General features: G+C 32.6%; 1 protein-coding gene across 1 annotated transcript in view; it reads right to left on the bottom strand.

The window, feature by feature from the left end:
• The window catches only part of LOC149423637 (neurotrimin-like), a 230,875-nt gene that overhangs the window by 146,293 nt on the left and 64,546 nt on the right, over window positions 1–20,036 (bottom strand). The gene's annotated exons all lie outside the window — the stretch shown is intronic.

Here is a 20,036-nt window from a genome sequence, read left to right as displayed (position 1 = left end):
TTCCCTTAGAGTTGGATGGTTTTAGGCTATCAATATATTTTTTTATTTCATTAAATGTAATAGGAGAAAAATATTCTATTGAGTTAATTAAATCGTTATTAGAATCTAATTGAGGAGATGTCTCCATATAATCATCATCTGATTGTATTATTGTCCTAGCGTCTGGACGATGTAGGCCCTCTGATTGGTCAAATTAAAATTGTCTGTTTCGGGTAAATTCAGCTAACTTGAAAATTAAGACACGATTTCATACTAAAATAGGATCGCCTCATAATAATACGAGATTTCTTCAAAAGCATCGTTTCTGCTCATATCATTTTTGGATAATATCGAAGAAAATATGTTTTAGAAAGTTCATAATCCATTGGATTAATTACATTACAGTGAAAATTATCCACAGTTACGTGATTATGTTTGACGTTTATAAAAAAATCACGCGTTCCTTCAATGGCCGATACGCACGTATATAGATTAGATGGCCAACAGAGCGCACCTCTGGCGGTATAAAAACCAACCAAATGAATGGCGCGAATATTTAAATATGCAGCTCACAATATTTGACCACTTACGATTAACAAGCGTTTAATAAGAAGATTTCTTCTGGAAGCTTATCACTTTGTAATGGCATTTTTCACTATGATTTATATATTTTTTTGTTTATTAATTATATTTGATTTTATATTGACATGTTTTCTAATTTATAAAATTTCAAAATTATTTATTTGCGATGCTTTATATCCTGAGTGAAGTATTTTAAGACCTGAATTTTTTATCGAAAGTGTGATCATTATTCAAACTCAGATTCAATATTTCCATTTAGAATCCTGCGATATATTTTAGTTCTGACTTCAAAGTTTCTATTGGTTCTACCTTTGTAAAATAAATTAAAATCATCCCAATTGAGTTTTTAAACGCCTGATTTTTTTGTTTGAATTTTGCTATCTTTATAATTAAAAATATATTTCTTCATTGTTATTAGTGTAAAACGCCAGTTGAATAGTACCAGGATTGTTTTTATATATAATTTTAGAAGTATCGTTATCCACATACAGAATTCTACGCCATTGTTTATTTCTATCTTTAGAAAGACTGTTTGACGAGAGTATGTTTTTTTTTATTTAGTATTTCAACTATCAATTTATTAGAATAACCGTTATTAAATGCTATTTGTCTTATGAATATATTGTTTTATGGTTATATGCTATTTGTTTTTTTCAGGTCTTAAAATACTTCACTATAAATAGTTTTGAAATTTTAGAAATGAGGAAACATGTTAATATAAAAGCAGATATAATTAACAAGAATTTTTTTATAAACTTTCTTTGAAATATTTTCCCACTCAACTGGTCTTTCCCGTCTAACGATATTGTAATTCCTAATTATTATAAACCCAGCCTACTCTTACCCCTCCCTCCTCCTTCCACTTCTTTTTTCCCAATTGCAATCTATATTTAATTTTTGACTTCGGTGTATACACAATAAAATGTAAACATTATATTTATTTATTTATTGGACAATTTGCATAGCGCCGCTTTTGTGAGATATCACCTCGGGGGCGCTATATTGTAATAATCTACTTTTATATATAGATTTTTACTCTCCTGATGATGTTGTGTATATAATCTAACTTTAAACTTTATTAGATACAGTAACAGTTGTAGGTAAAGAATTACCACCAGTTGGAGTAAAATTAACACCTTTTAACTAAACCGACTGATAATCTCATCGCACAATTACCCTCCTTTTATTCATAAACACGGGTACAATTAATCAATATTTATTTTTATTTTTTTATAGTGAATACCTCACAAGAGTCCCAACTGCTCCCGTCTGGAGCCAGTGAGACTATGGCATCCCCAATTGGGGGATGTTGTGAGGCTGAAGGTAAGTGGGGAAGAGAAAGAGGAAGGTGGGGAAGTACCTGGCTATTCAGATCTAGTCACTAAACACGGCTAAAGCCATTTGGAGCAACGTTTCAATTCTGAATGGTGGTCTTACACCACGGCGATACTGGTAGTATCTTCCACTCTGGTAACATATGTAATAATCTATTATTTTAGTCAACTTTGTTATAACTATCTTTAATTGTAACAAACTAAACAATATTGATTCAATTTATAGACATTGACGGTTGTCACACATATTTAAGCACTGCAAGTCTCCTATGAGCTAATTATATTAGGTACCTAAGATAACAGTTAATATCAGTTGTAGACATGTAGTCAATAATAGTGTTTAATTTGAAATAATCCACCACAAATACGTAAAATTTCATTTATTCAAACAACTGTCATTCTTATTATGCGTAAATTTAGCATGTTATTATTAATTAACTCCTTCCTGTTCCGTGTTTTAACAATATATATACTCACCCTCTCTCTGTGAATGTCCTAATATCTAATCTATTAAATGTAACTGTTGTTAATATCATAGGAGCGGGTTTTTAACTGCTAGTTAACATTAATGCCGGAAGATTTAAGTACCTCGTCTACTATATTTGTAAAGAAGTTATTAAAATCTTCTGCAATGGTCGATTTGTTAGTTATTATTTAATTATTTATTTTAACCTCATTTACAACATTTGAAGACATAATTTTTTTGTTGGCAATTTCATTTATAATATTCCAAGTTTTTTTAGTATTATTTTTAGCATTTTCAATTTGTTCACAATAGTATTTCTTTTTGCAGTTTCGTACCAGTCTATTTAGTAAGTTTCGGTACATTAGATATTTTGTTTTCAGATAAGGCATTGTTCTGAGATTATTATTTTGGCAATCCATTTGATATTTTAACATTTCTCTATACAATTTATCCCTTTGTTTAATTGATATAATTAATCCAACTATAATCCAAGGTTTAATTTTTTTATATTTTCTGTTAGTGACAACTATTTTACTTTCACTTTTTAGAATATAATCTCTTATAGTATTATAGAAATTCTCTAATGCTAAATGTGGATTTTCTATTGATATTACATTTTCCCAGTTTTCTGACTGAAGTAAAGAGTTTAGAGTTTTATAATCAATGTCTACTTTTTCAAGAGTTACGGAATTTCTGTTTAAAGGTGTATTTTTGAAATGGTGTCCATAAAAGGTCGGGTAATGATCTGTGATATGAGTTTCAAGAATTGAAGAGATAATATTGGCCGCTTTGTGCGACTTGACAAATATTTGGTCTAAACATGCAGAGTTACTTAAGGTTACTCTTGTTGGTGAGCTTATATATGACATATATCCAGAGCTTGATAAACAATTTAGATACTCCTTTTGACAATTTACATTTATATTGTTATCATTAATATTTATATTAATGTCACCTGTCAAAATGGAAAAAGTAAAATTGTTTCTGTCAAGATTTCTAACATAAAATTTTAGTTCTTTTTCAAATAAAAAATCATTTAATGATGGGGATCTGTAAATGGCTAGTACATGATATTTATAGTTGTTTTGGAAAAAAGGTTAATTTTATTGCATTGGCTGACTTAAATTCAATAAATTCAGTGGCAACATTTTTCAGAGTATTATGAAAGAAGACAGTGACTCCATCATGACCAGTATGCTTACAGGCAGAGGAAATTGTGGTATATTCTGATAAGTTATAAGGAATAACATCTTTCATTTGAGTTTCAGTCAAAACAATTACACTTGAAGAAAAATCTAGGTTATTAATAAGGATACAGAGCTCATCGAAGTGTTTCCTTAAACTTCTAATATTCATGTTTAATATCGTGAAATTAACATTTAAAAAAAGTAGATTTAGTTCATATGGGTTGGTACATTTATAATTTTCATGTATATGGTTTTCTTCAGCCATGTTAAAGGTTGATTGGTGTTTGCTAGGTGGTGTTATTATTATTTATTCGGAGGGGATATCTTCTGAGCTTCTTATTTGTATGATTGGAGATTTTTCATTTTTTCTCATCCAAATTTTTCCGTTCTTTGCCCAAATAAGTTTGTACCCAAGCCTTGATGATTTAGATAGGTAAAGTAGGTGTTTATTGTGTTGGGTCAGTTGTTCTTTGATATATATTGTGTTGTTTTCTTCAAAATTTATGTTTTTTGCATATAAAATACCATATTTATTTTTATGTGTTATGATTACGTCTTAACTATCTTTGTTTTGTAGACAAACTACTATGGGAGGATTTTTGTTCGGGTTTTTATTTTTGCTTCTGAAAATATTTGCCACTTTTATAGTTTCTTTATCACATTTGAGTGTTTCCAATATATTATTAAATACTTTTGTGATATTTTCATTTTCCTTCAAAGGAACACCCTGTATTTCGACGTTATTTTGTTTTTCATTTTGCTCCATTTTATTAATATGTAGTTTTATTTCTTTATTTTCTGCTTGAAGTTGTTTAGTCAATATTTCTTTATTTTTGTTTTTTTCTTCATATTCGTCTAGTTTCTCACAACAAAATTCGACGGACTTCTTAAGTTCTTTTATTTGTTCATTAAAAGATTTCATTAGTTGACTGGTTAATTCATTAATTTTTTTTTCAATGCATTTGATCATTTTATTAGTCATTGTGTCTTCTTCTTCTGAGTCGCTAGATGGCGCCTTTTTTGAGGTTTCTTTTGCTTATTCATTTTGAAGAAAAGTGCGATGATGTACGAATTTAAATAATTTTTTTTTTCTTTTGGCTTCAGTAGGATTCGATCCAATTTCACCGGAATGTCTGCATAAACTCGACCGGCTGTTTATACCACTGACCCACGAACGTCGCAAGGTGATATGTGAATTTATCAGATTATAATAGAATCCGAGCAGTAGAGAAATAAAAATAGTTGTTTATTGTTGTGTTCATTGATTGCTGTTAATTTTTTTTAGAGAGATGATTCCTATTTCACGGATTCAAAACACTTCGTATGATAATTTAATTATTGTTAGCTAATTTTATATCAATAGAATTTGATGTATTTCGCAAGACAATTTTAAATCGTAGCTGGTAGCAGACATTGAACTGTCACTTTTTGATTGTCACTTCACTATATCATTGGATCACAAATATTTATTAATGTTTCTCAGTACACAAGTCACTTTTGAATTGAATTGAATTGAAATCCTTCACTGTAAACACTTCAAACACCGAAAAAACTTTTTACTTTGTATTTCATGGGTTAAAAATCATATATTTTTTATTTTTGTTCGGAGCGATTAAGATGCGTGTATACTGTGTAAGGTGGTACTTATTGATCTTAAATCATTATTTCATTTTGAAGCTTTGTGATGCAGCATTTTTTTAATTGTAACTTTATTTATAAACATTAAAATAGATTTCGGTACAACCTGACCATCTCAAATCTGATATATAAAAATATAAAACATTTTAAGCTCTGGGTCATGAAATTTTCACTTTTTTTGTGATTGAAAAATGTTCGTCATCGGCTTCAGCTTGCCATGTCATTCTTTCGGTGTGATGTTGAAACTTGAATTGTTGTTATTCAGCGTTTGTTAAATATATAGTACACAATATTGCGAGCACAATATATACGTGCAATTAATAGGACTTTGGGGTCAGTGCTAGACAAAGCAACAACGGAAATGAAAAAGCAGGAAAGTTTGAACAATTCATCAAACTTTAACGTTCATTTTCGGGTTCTGTGAAAGTTTTATTTGAGTTCTGATATTATGTCATTATGGGCTAGTTGCTTGACAGAACTGAAATAATAACAGAACTTGAATAAATCTCTCACAGAACTTGGAATTTTACTTTAAAATTTGAAGAATTGTTCGAATTCTCCGAAACAACCCATTCTTAGTCTTCACCATCATCTGTACATGCTAATTTAGTGCAATTATAATACTGCCATGTAGATTTAGTCGTGCACGAAGAAACAGACAAAAATCATTACTCCATTTCCACGAAGGGGTAGGCAGTGAATGTTGACCGCCACACAACATTATTTTGGCACACGATCCTAGCTCCTATTCATCCACATTCATGCATTATCTGTATGATTTGACTCTTGTTTTATGATTCGGGTGTCGTGTTGTGACTTCCCCTATTATTTACTATTATTTTTTGCGTCATGACATATTTTCTTGGCGCTTCTTTCTTCGTTCGGTATTAAAAAAAATAACAGTCTTTTATTTGAGCAATGTTACATTGATCATAATCGTTTTCAAATAATGAGTAGGCGACTGTTTCCGATTAACCTAGCAAATAGGACACAGATGAACCACTCGGGTATTGAATCAATTGAAGCCTTTAAATTATACAACCTACCATAATTAATCGAGATGATCGATACCACCAGCGCACGGAACACGCACGTGCGGACTTAAAGCCCAAAAACCCTCTGTACGTGTGCACGTACTATACAAGTTGGGTGTGTACTTAAATAATATTGTTGCGTGTGTAAAGCACAAGGTTGTTTTGATTAAACTAATAATTCCACGTATTCTCTTCGTCTTTTATTTATTTTCCACAAATTACTCTTATTACATCATTTCCACAACAATTACTCTTACCTCCAGCCAATTTCAGACCTGCCTCTCACTCTACTTTTCGTTTTCTACTAAACTCTGTATTTTCTACAAAACTCCGTGCCTCATGACATGAAACCCATTGAAATGTTGAGTTAAATTGTTATAAATATTTTAAAATTTATAATATAATTCATATTTTTATTATTGTACATTTTATGTAGATTTTTTTTACATATTAGATATACATAATAAATAATGAACTAGCAGGTACAAACCCGCTCCGCGGGTTTTTTGCTGCTAGGCCCTGCGGCACTTAGTTGGGCTTCGTCCAGTTTATGTGTTACCAACAACAATTACATTTAATAGGTAGATATTAGGCCATTCAGAGAGAGGGTGGGTATATATTGTTAAAACACGAAATAGGAAGGAGTTAATGAATAATAACATGGTCAATTTAGGCATAATAAGAATTGACAGTTATTGATATTGATTAGAGGATAATTGTGCGATGAGATTAGCAGTCGGTTTAATTAAAAGGTGTTAATTTTACTCCAACTGATGATAATTCTTTACCTACAACTGTTACTGTATCTAATAAAGTTTAAAGTTAGATTATATATACACACATTCATCGGGAGAGTAAAAATCTATATATAAAGGTAGATTATTGCAATATACCGTCCCTGAGCTGACAACTCACAAAAGCGGCGCTATGCAAATTGTCCAATAAATAAATAAATATAATGTTTACATTTTATTGTGTACATATGCATTGATATACAACGGAAATAGATAAAATAATGTTATCCGACTAAACTTTATTTTATTAAAAAACTAATAACTTTGTTAACATCAGTTTTTTATATACCAATACATGTTTATTTATACACCTAAGTCAAAAATTAAATACACAATACAATTGTGGGTCTTAAAATACTTTACTCAGGATATAAAGCATCGCAAATAAATAAATTTGAAATTTTAGAAATTAGAAAACATGTCAATATAAAATCAGATATAATTAAAAGTAAAAAAAAATTATAAACCCAATTTAAATATTTTCCCACTCAACTGGTCTTTCCCGGTAACGATATTGTAATTCTTAATTATGATAAACTCCGCCCACTCTTACCCAACCCCTCCTACCACTTCTTCTTTCCAATTGTAATCTGTATTTAGTTTTTGACTTCAGTGTATACTCCTGATGAGGTGAATTTCGAATGAGGTGAAAAAAAGTGATAAGCTTCCAGAAGAAATCTTCTTATTAAACGCTTGTTAATGGTCAAGTAATTTTGCATAACTATGTGTACTGCATATTTAAATATTCGCGGCAGTGATTTGGTTCGTTCTTTATACCGCCAGAGGTGTGCTCTGTCGGTCATCTCCGCCATGCTTATCGGCCATATTAAAACCGAAATGAACCTTACGGTTGGTTAAAATTGAGGGCCAGAGTGGTATTTTTTGCCTGCAGACCTCTACGCGGAATTTACCCGAAACACACAATTTGAATTTGACCAATCAGAGGGCCTACATTGTCCAGACGATCGCGTAATAATACTATCAGATACATGGATATTGGATATATGCACCATGATTTGTAATAAAATGACAAGTTCGAGGCGTATCCAGAAAGTAAGTGTACTGAGGCTCTCACGACTGAATGAATTTTATTTTCGATATGTTGGCTACACTTACGTGTAGCCTGACTCTTCCCCTCCGCAACGAGTTCAGTTCAAGGTCAGTACGTTGAGAAATGTCGACGCGACAACACGTTTTGTTAAAAATGTCAATCCAATCTCGCGCCAAGTGCAAAATACGCGGCGTCATCCGTTACCTCGTACAATGTACGTCTAGGATAAGCTACTCTAACTAATCTAAGTAGTCAATATTAGTTTCTAACTACATAGGCAATGCCTGTTATAAGAAATTAATCTTTAATATTTTTGTTGTTTTCTAATTTAAAATTGTAAAAATATATTAAATTAATTCACTTGTGTAGGTAGTTTACTAAACGTGGATAGAAGAAGAATATTTGAAGAACGTTTAGGAAAATAAGAATAAAATTTGAAGGTAAAAATAGGCGCACGTAATGTATCGTCAGATGATTTTTTTTTCAATAATATTTTCCAATCTATCCTGCCTAAATCCAATAACTTTTTTATAGTTTCGGAGCGAAGGAAGACAATTCTCAGAGTTTCAAATGTGTAGGTATTTTATTATAAATATATTTTTGGTCCAAGGAACGAGAATACTTTTTGATATGTCGCTGTGTTGCTCGTTGGAACAGAAAGGTCATCTCTACCCTTTCTTCAAGTCTGATTCGACGTTTTTCATGTTGTTTTTATTTTTATGAAGATACATTATTATCTTTTTTATAACAAACTGTCGAACATCAAGTAAATTGATTTCCTTGAAGAGAGTGTCACTCAAACATCTGAAAGGTTTCTTCATAATAACAAGTTAAATAGATTTCTGTGCCTCCAATAATGGGTTTAATATTATTTTTCCTGTACCCCCACCCATTACAACATTATTTTATTAATTGTTTCTTTGGATGTGGTATCACTGTTTAAATTTAAATTATCAAACTTGCTAAGGACTAGCCTTTATCTAGCCTTTAAAAGATAATAAGAATAACACAAGGTTAAATTTATATTGGAAGAACAATATTATTGCACGAATAACTGGTATCTACTAAGCTGAAGAAACCTATTTCAATAAAGTAGTAAACATGTAGGGTGACCATTTGAAATAACATTTTTGCTAATAATTTAAAAGAACGAAGATGAAATGTACAAGAAAAAAATGTTAATATATTATTAGATTAATTTAGGACAAGAATTAGAAATAAAATATTTTAACATAACTACTACGAACAACTTTCCACGCTCATTTTTAAACATTTTATCATTTATTTTAGTATCAAAATTAATATTTAGTGATTAAAGGACTTGATTGTTATCTGTGATGGTGTTTATTTTTTCATTATCATCGGCTATTTTCTTTAATCTAAAGCTTATAAATATCAGCAATATTGCACCATGATTTGTTATATTAGTAGTGAATACAGCTCTCTGTGGTTCAAATTTAGATTTTGATATGATCAATACAACTTGAAATGGTAATATAAACTCTTGTAGGTGAAATTTAAACGTATATTTTATTTTTCTCCACACAAGACAAACTTATTTTTATGTTAATAGCGCAGAAAAGTCCCAACAGTTCTCATCCGTCGGGACGGAGATGGGAGAGAAAACACGGTTAAAACCATTTTTAGCAACGTTTCGATTCGGAATGGTGGTCTTTCACCGGGCAATACTGAGAGTATAAAAAGTGTGCCCCACTTATGTTAGATATTATTTTTTAAATTGTGAAACAACACAAATCAATTTAATAAGATTTACTTCCGCAAGCCGAGATTTGAATCCATGACCGCTGGTTTGTTAGCCGAGAGTTTTACCCCTTGACTACGGGGATGCCTAAGTCATCTTAAGGAATGTCATGAGGAGGATAATTATAAGAGGGGTATGAAGTGAACCTTGGTCTTGAAGAGATCCCGAATTTGAACAGTGATATGTAGAATATCTCGAAAGGTCCCATAAAAGTACATTCACCTATATGAAAATGTAGCATTCATGGGAATTGAGACAGAGATTCATTGATAAAGAATGGAGAAGCTTTTCACTCTAGATAATAATACAAACGCATACATACACAATAACACAATACACAATATGTAATTATATGTGTACGGCATATTCCAGAGTGAAAGATACTCTCAGTATCGCCCGGTGAAAGATCATCATCCAGAATTGAAACGTTGCTTGTTGTGGCATAAATCGTGTTTGGTGACCAGGTACTTCCCCACCTCCATCATCCCTATCTTTATTAACTCTCCGCTATCTTCAGTATCTCAATAAATCCCATGAAGATGCCAAAGTCTCACTGGCTCCGGACGGTTGGGAGCATTTGGGACTCGTGTAAGGTATTCAATAAAAAACGGCAATCTTTTTGGAAATACACACGGGATTCCCCAAATAAACTTTGCAATAGTCTATCATATAGAATTTAAACACGTATAAAGAATAATGTACACCGAATTCCACACACAGAAGATAAGTTACCCTAATGGTCGAAATCCGGAATTCATTGGATTTTTATGGTCTCCGTAATGCCTTGATGGTCCCTTATTTTAACAGCCCCCCTTAAAATGCGTCCTGATGATAATTAACATATCGCCAAAGACCTCTTATCTGAAGCCATTTTAAAAATAAATGATCCTACCTTTGCCACGCCCGCCATTCCCACTACCCTCGTGTTAATCTTTATTTCATTTTAGCCCAGAATCTCCGCTTCTATCTTTCTCCCCTTCTGCCATATTTATTTAAAGCCTTTTTATGATGATTGCCAATGTTTTGCTTAGGACGAATGGAAGGGAGCAAATTACAAAAGGTAATGCGAATGGATAACATCTACTTTGATTTACAATGAACATTTTGATGATTTATATCTCGCGCAATAAGTGTCAAGTTAAATAGAAGGGAAGGTGAGGCACAATAGAGGAGAACCCGTTGAATCATACCATTTCTCGTATTAAGCACTTTCCGAAAGAAAACCTTTGAGCGAAATCTTTGAATTGCAAAACAATGAGACAAAATTTGCAAAGTTAGATAAATGCTCATACATTACTACAACACATAATCTAGATATAATTATACGTTATTGTCTTCTTCAGATTTATTTATTGATTCATCACTGTTTACATTTTAATTACTAACCTCTAGGACTAGCCTATGTCAAAGTTAAGTTATTAGAAAATAATAAAAATAACACAAAGTAATATAAATAATGCGTATTTACTAAGCTGACGGAACCTATTTCAATAAAGCGGCAAACATGTAGGGTGACCATGTGAAATAACAAATTTTATAATAATTTAAAATAACATAGATGAAATGTTGAAAATTTTTTTTTATAAATAATGCGATTTTTTTTATAAATAAGTTCTTTGTTGATTACACATCTGCCCTGATGATGGCTACTGTAATGATGTCCGTAACGTTGGTTAAATAATAACGTGAAGCAACACGGCATAGTATCCCAATAATTGAACTTTAAATAAACTTTAATTATGATAAAGGTTTTTTGCATTTTGATTAGAGTTAAGGATCCAAAGTAAGCCTACTGTAAGATTACTGAAGATTAAGAATGTTTGAAAGGGAGGTACATAAATACAAATGTAAGAATGAGTACGCTAATTTGAATAAAATAAATTATAATTAATAGACGGAAGCGAATGTTCTAAAAGTATTTCATAATAATTTTCGGAGCACACTGCGAATATTTTCTTTCGACGGAATTTCATATGTTTACCTTTTCAATTCGGCATCTGAATGGAGATTATATTAAAAAATAATATACATTTTTTAGAGCTTAAAAACTTAAGAAAATTATATTTCAGTTTAATTTTGGAATCTTAAGGTACGCATGTTTATTATTTGAAGAGCCTTTCATTTTTTGATTAATTTTTGTTCTTTAAAGTCCAGGAATATTTTAGAAAAGCAGAATATCAACATGTGTCTTAGTACTAGAATACTTAATACTTTTAAAAATATTTTTATAAAACTTTTTTTTTTCAATAAATAAATTGTACAAAAAATATCTACATCCGATAGTGATTACGAGGCTACTCAAAATAAAATACTTGTAGGGTACAATTTAACAGTTTTATATCCTGATATTTTTTGGAGTTTTCTGCCAAAAAGATATGTACGTTTCCAACAAAAGACCACAATATTATTTCATAAAGGCCGTAAAGCAAACACAAAAAGTTTTCGAAACATTTCCCCCTATTTCACCCTTTGTAATTACCCGGCACAGAAAGAAACTCACCAAAATACTTGTAATACATTTTATCTCTAGCGTCGCCACATCCATCAATGGAGAATCCCAAGGTTTTATTGGGATTATTAAATGTGTGAAATGATGCTTACGGGAAGCGACAAAAACTAGCGAAAGAAAGAAAATAGCCACCGTACTCGTGGCTTACTATTTTCTCGTACAGTGGCGAACTGGCAATGAATTCGGGCCTGGAATATGATTAAGAGTAAGAATTATATTTTGTGTCACATGTTCAAGCAGTTAACCGGTTAAAATCTTTAATTTAAAAAAAGTAGTAATATTGCAAGGTGCTTTTATAATTGGAAGTAAGTGCATGGACCAGATTTTTCTCAATGGCAAAAATAACCAGATATTTCTGGTTATTTGCCTCAAATGATCTACAAAAAGCATACGACCGAGTCGACAGGAAGAACACTATTAAAGGTGTTGTCTAACTATGGAGAGAATACGAATCTCACACAGACAATTGCGTCTCTGTATGAGGGAAGCGTTGCATGGATTAGGGTGAACGGTGTTCTTACACTTGTGGTTTGAGATCACAAAAGGTGTTAAGCAAGGCTGCGTAACTTCACCGCAGTTATTGAATCTATAAATGGGTAATTGTATGCAAGAATTGAGAGAGGTGGGATTTAACGCGAATTTCAGTAACCTGAAAACATGTTATCTGTTGTATGCTGATGCTGCCGTGCTGATTAAGTATGGCAGATCTACAGTCTCCCGTATTTAGGATGAAAGAAGTATGTATGAAGAATGAGTCAATGATGATATTGAATGAATTTATTCTAAAGTCATGGTGTTTAAAAGAGAGAGTACGAAAACAGTGGGCAATATAGTTGTGCGGGATGAATACTTGCTAGTTGATGGAAAATGGGAAGACGATAATTGAGAAGTATTGGGCTCTTGTATCAAAGTCAAATATTATGTATACCTATATTACGTAGTTAAAATGCTGAAAAGCAAAATTAAGAATCTATAATATTATTACGCTAGCGTCTGGACGGTCTAGGCCCTCTGATTGGTCGAATTCAAATCGTATGTTTCGGGTAAATTCCGCGTAGGGGGTTTGCAGGAAAAATTCAAACACTTTGCCCCATATTTTAACCAACCGTAAGGTTCATTTCGGTTTGCAGGCGACCGGATCCAAAAAAATAAGTCTTTAAAATTAAGACCCCCATACATTTCATACTGAAATAGGATCAATTCATGAATAATACGAGATTTCTTCAAAAACATCGTTTCAGCTCATATAATTTTTGGATAATATCGAAGAAAATATGTTTTAGAAAGTGCATAATTCATCGGATTAATTACATTACAATGAAAATTATTCACATTTACGTGATTATGTTTGACGTTTGTAAAAAAATCACGCGTTCCTTCAAAATGGCCAATAAGTACGGCGGCTATAGATGGCCGACAGAGCGCACCTCTGGCGGTATAAGAACGAACCAAACGACAGGCACTAATATTTAAATATGCATCTAACAATACAAATAGTTATGCAAAATTACTTGACCATTAACAAGAGTTTAATAAGAAGATTTCTTCTGGAAGTTTAGCACTTTGTGATGGCATTATTTAACACAAATAACTTCTTTTATATCACTTTATTATATACAACCTCCACGTATTTCATGAACGAAGTTCACCTCATGAGGAGTAAGTATACACTGAAGTCAAAAATTAAATAAAGATTACAATTGGAATGAAGAAGTGGAAGGAGGGGGGAGGGGTAAGAGTGGGTGGAGTTTATCAGAATTAGTTATTACAATATCGTTAGACGGGAAAGACCAAGTGAATGGGAAAATATTTAAAAGAGGGTTTATATTTTTTTTTTGCTTATTAATTATTTCTGATTTTATATTGACATGTTTTTTTTTATTTCTAAAATTTCAAAATTATTTATTTGCGATGCTTTATATCCCGTGTGAAGTATTTTAAGACCAAAGTTATTTGTGTTTTAATAAATAAAGTTTAAGAGGATTAAATTATTTTATCTACTTCCGTTGTATATCAATGCATATGTACGCAATAAAAAGTAAATATTATATTTTATTAATCTATTATTTTATTCTTCTTTGTTATAAATTTAAACTTTACTAGACACAGTAACAGTTGTAGGTTAAGAAATACCATAAGTTGGAGTAAAATTAACACATTTTAAGTAAACCGACTGCTAATCTCATCGCACAATTACGCTCTTTTTATTCATAAACACGGGTAGAATTAATCAATATGTAATAATCTATTATTTCAGTCAACTTTGTTATAACTATCTTTAATTGTTGTGACAAACTATACGATATTGATTTACCTTATAGACATTGACGATTGTAACTCATATTTAAGCACTGCAAGTCTCCTATCAACAAATTATATTAGATACGGTAACAGTTAATATCAGTTGTAGACATGTAGTGAAAAATAGTGTTTCATTTGAAATAATCCATCACAAATACGTAAAATTTAATTAATTCAAACAACTGTCATTCTTATTTTGCCTAAATTGAGCATTTTATTATCCATTAACTCCTTCCTGTTCCGTATTTTAACAATATATACTCACCCTCTCTCTGTGAATGACCTAATATCTACCTATTAAATGTAACTGTTGTTAGTATCACTTAAACTGGGTGAAGCCCAACCAAGTGCCGCCCGCAGGGCTTAGCAGAAAATCCGCGGAGCGAGTTTTTAACTGCTAGTGTCAATTATCTCGGTATATTGGTAGAAATACATTTCGGGTGTTCTTGTGCTTAGATGGGGTTTGCAGTAGTAAGGGTGAATATTGGTTTATGGTCCATTTCATTGTTTCTATTATCTGTGTGTCTTCCACTCTAGAAATAAATGCATACATAACAATCGTGTTAACTACGTACAGCAGACTTTAAAGGTAAAACTTGCTTGGTTTATATCAACGCCCGATCAGTGGGGAATTTCCATTTCACCAGCCCGCCCCTGGCTCATGTAAGAGAGAAACTAGCCTCTCTCCAGCTATTTGTATCTCTTACCGGAAGAAACTAGCCGCCGCAGCTATCTGTCTCTCTTGACGACATCTTGATTCCGCAAACAAAACGAAATTGCCTTTTTGCCAAAAGGATTTTCGTGTTTCAACCAGATTGATGGAGTGGGAATAAGATTGCACCAACCCTTGGGGTGTTCAGTTATTTATTCCCCATGATTGATCTTCATTATTTACTTTGGTAAAGTTTTACTATTGTGACTCATTCCTTATACACGAATCGTGACCGAAAATAGAATATATTAACGCTTACGAAATTTAAATTCAAACGTCTTATTTTCAATTTCCGCAAACGTAAATAGTTTACCTCTCGTACGCCTAACACTAGATCCAATAGGTTATACTCTTACACCCGTATGTTATTTAAAAAAAAAAAGTGGGTGTGTCAAGCCTACGCAAGACAGAAGTGAAACTTCTAGTTTCAGCTGATGCTTGGCGTGGCGCAGTTCGCTGGTGTCTGAGAGAGAGGAAAGAAGAGAAGAGAGAGAACGTTCGTGAGCGGCTCCCCCACCTCAACAAGGTTTCACTTCAAAAATGCCACAGCCGAGAATCGAACCTCGCTTAACTGATTGAAAGCCAACCACGCTGAGCACCAACTGTAAGCAAAGCCGCATAAATTGATTATATTATGTAGGTTCTGAAAATATGAGAGCTTGTTATGTTTTATAATGTTACCTACATCACACCCAAAATATAATATATTTTTAAAAATAATGTACAATGTACAGAAATAGAATCCCACACAAGATCGCGTAGTGCGCTCTAGCGAACGGATATTTTATCAGAGGGAGATAGTTTTAATTTTTTTTTCTGTAAATTATTACATATTATCAAAATAAATAAATTAATTAAATAAATGTAATACAATTATCATAATATACGGATTAGATAATAATTTTAATCCAACACAATAACGCAAAGCGCGCTCTAGCGGAGTAATGTTTTATCACAGTGAGATAAGTGTTTTTATTATTTTGCAATATTATTTTCTTTTAAAAAATGTTCTGACCTACTAAAAAATAAGATATTGAATGAAAAAGGCGTTAAAAACAAAAAAATAATGTGCGATGGCCGAGAATCGAACTCGGATCAACTGCTTGGAAGGCAACTATGCTGACCATTACACCACCAACGCCAGTTGTCGGGATGAGCTAAGAAGCATTTATATGTTACTTCAAAACTTTGACTAGATCAAATGAACTTTAATCGGTGGTGGGGGTACCCGCATTTTCGTTTCGGTCATGAGTCGGTTTTACTCCGGTCCTCGAAATTGCATGACGCGCGTAAAGAAGTTTCACTTCAAAAAACACACACTAACATTCCATGCTACTTTTGAGTAAATATCTGTAAAACAAAATTATATTATTTTTTTTTCTGAGCATTACCACAAAAACTATACGTTCAGTCCATGAACCACCCTTACATTTCACCACGCTCGGATTTGAAGACTGCTTCTAACCGGGACTGTTCTTGTGGAACATCTTGGGAGATGTCATTTATTTGGTCTTTTACAAGTATTATCAAGAAAGTTTATTAGTTTGGCCACAAAAAAAGACATTTTGCACTGGGGTTTTTTGTATACCAGTAGCGAGTTGTTACAACGCTTTAGTACCGTGAAATATGACACACTTGGAGCAGCTAGCTTTAAGATAAATTTTATCAGGGAGACATTTTTAGTTGTTCTTAAAACGTACTTAGGTGAATAGTTACTCGTGTAAAGTAACGAGAATAAAATGAGGACAAAATATGACGTTTCTTGATGTTTATAACCACACGAGCGATGGTATTTATAAAATAAACGCCTTGAGCGATGGAGACCTCCGGGATTCTCATTAGAAAAATTATACATCTGAATATTTTAAAGTCAATTAATCCACCCATATTTCATCTTTCATTATATATTTGAAGGTTTTATAATTATGCTGTTATGAATAAATTGTAATCGTCCAACTAAATTTAGGAAACGTCGCTTAACGCTTAGATCGAAGATTATTATCAGTTAAGGTTGATAATTAACATAATTTTATACTAAAATAGATAATAAAGTATCCCGGAGTGGGTTTGTGAGTTAGACTAGTACGTTAGGTAGACTAGTACGTGGTCTTCGTTGAGCTGTCTTAGTCTGCTTAATGTCCTGGGCCTCGATTCTTTTTCATTCCTTGGAATGACTTGGTCGAGAATCGAGGAAATTCCAAAGAATGACTTTTGACGTTTGTACCTTTGTCGAGACTCAAGAATAAGAATGTCGACCAATGAATGTACTTTCGACAGCGATTGCGAGCGGCCTGGATTAGAGAATCGATACCCTGGTAATATGTCGATGGCGTGGCTTCGTGTCTACATTATTTTTTTCATCTAAAGCCCACAGGGTTTTAACATATTTTATAGTTCATGTTTTTTGAGAAATCACAATGCGAAATAATAATCAATATCCACAAAAGTAAAGTACAGGAAATATAATCATTGTTAAAAGAGTTATTTGCCAATATTCACAAAATCAATGTTAATAACCATACAAATAAAATGGACGTAAACAATAATTAATTTATTAACTAGGAAGATGTCTCTTGAAAATTTTAAATTATTGTCAGATACATCCATATTGTTTAAATATTTGTCAACAAGAATTTGTAAATGTTGAATTGGCAATGCAAACCATAATTGGAATGAAATATGCTTGTTTAAAATGTGCAGGTATGTCTAATGATTCGTTAAGGTTGTAATGTTCTCGCCTTTTCGCCATTCTTTTATTTTGTTTCAAACAATATAGAATTTTCTTCTCTCTGGGCTATGACTGATGTTTAATTTTTTTTTTCTAAGGCTTTGCATATGTGTTCGCAGGGATGGAAAATTCCTCCCCTACAACACATAAGCCTCCATGAAAATTGGACCCTCTTCTTTGATATCTACAGAAAGCTACTTAAAGCTCTCTTGTACTATATATCTTTATAGACATATGTACTTAACTAATTAATACGTTATTTACGATCTTGAACGCAAATATACCCGTATTTATATTGTAATTAAATTCCATCAAACGTTGTGTAATTTTTTTGATTTATGATATAGGATTTTAATTACTTTCATTTTTGTGGTAACCCTCTTGGTTCTGATCGAGGTGTTGAGTTCAAAGTTGAATTAGTCTTTCTATTGCAAACCTAGACTTAAATGAATTTTCTGAATGAGCTAACTTTCCTATTGTAATTATTCTGATTCCCTGCACCCTAACAAAATCGTAGTTAAACGCTGATAAAAGATATTATACATGTTTATTTGGACAGGTAATTTAATATAACTCAAATGGTTAATTGTTAGTAAATTTGATTTTGGTGAACTTTTGTGTCCGTGTGGCACCACTCCTTTATGATTCTGCTGCTATAAGGTACATGTAAAGATTGATTTAGTAGGTTAATGTAATTAGTTAATTGCATATTTGACGAACTCGGAATAGCCCATTTGCTGGCATAATTTGGCTCCAATCCTCCATCAAGTAAACGAGATGATCGGGAGTGGACTAGAAATTTGCACAATCCTTTGACACGGCTCCTTGATTGATACCTAAGTTATCGTGTACCAAAAAGCCTTCCACGTCATCATGTACTGCATTCAAGTTTCCCCCCGGGTCCCGATACCCCCAAATTCCGACCCCTCCTTGGACTACAATTTACTTAGGGCGAACCGGTTTCGTCCTATATACAATCATATACTCACGGTTGGTGTGGACTTACGGGTCGTGAATCCTCATTCCACGTTTAAGAGAAGATGCGATAGTGGTCTATTAGACCTAAAATGCAAGCTGTATGCAGGTCCGCATCCTCCAGTAAACAGTACATACGAATAAATATATGTATACATACAGTTTGGGAAAGGCTTATAACTCGCAATACGAGGCTATCTACCTCGCATCCCGAGCTCGGATCTCGCGCCAAGAACTCTGCGAAGCTCTAGGTCTGGTAACCGAATATATACGTACTAATAAGGTGATACTAATAAATACTAGTAGAATAAGGTCATATTTGATAGTTTGTTTTGGAGAGCTATCGAACTCCAAGCTTTTGTTTGTTTGGTTTTGACGTTTTTATTTAAGAGAATCGTCATCTCTATTTGGTTTGGTTAATGGTCTTGTTGTAGGAGCGACCACTGCCTCCTATTGATGAACTGTATTTGTTTTAAATTTTACCTCCTGGGTTCAACATTAATTTTTGTTCATCCTATCCCGTGATTTTCCAATTGTTTCAAGTGGTTGATTGCCACATTAGAGGGTACTCGACCCTCAAATATCTCAGGCAACTGATGGGGTTTTGTATGAGCACCCAATCAATAAAATTCAAATGTTTCGTATAATTATTCGATATAAATCTTCCTAACCCGTGATTTTTCAATTGTCGTTTGTGATTGATAGGTATTTGAGCGCACGCAGCTTCCAGCTGGTTCAGATAACCAATAAAACTGTGCGATTATCTAATCAATAGTATTCAAATGTTTCATGTAATTTTTTGATATAAATCTGGCTAACCCGTGATTTTTCAATTGTCGTTTGTGATTGATAAGTATTTGAGAACACGCATCTTCCAGCTGTTTCGGGTAATTAATAAAATCCTTTGTGACTAACTAATTACGGCCAAGGTCGTTTTCAAACTATGCGGTTGACCCAATTCTCCAGTGATCCTTTGTTTTGTAA

The sequence above is a fragment of the Hesperophylax consimilis genome, chromosome 5 (genome assembly GCF_061612785.1).
Source record: "Hesperophylax consimilis isolate HC1 chromosome 5, BYU_Hcon_1.0, whole genome shotgun sequence".
Classification (NCBI taxonomy): Eukaryota; Metazoa; Arthropoda; class Insecta; order Trichoptera; family Limnephilidae; genus Hesperophylax; species Hesperophylax consimilis.
The sequence above is the reverse complement of the archived record's forward strand: the minus strand, read 5'-3'. Positions and strand labels throughout refer to the sequence as shown.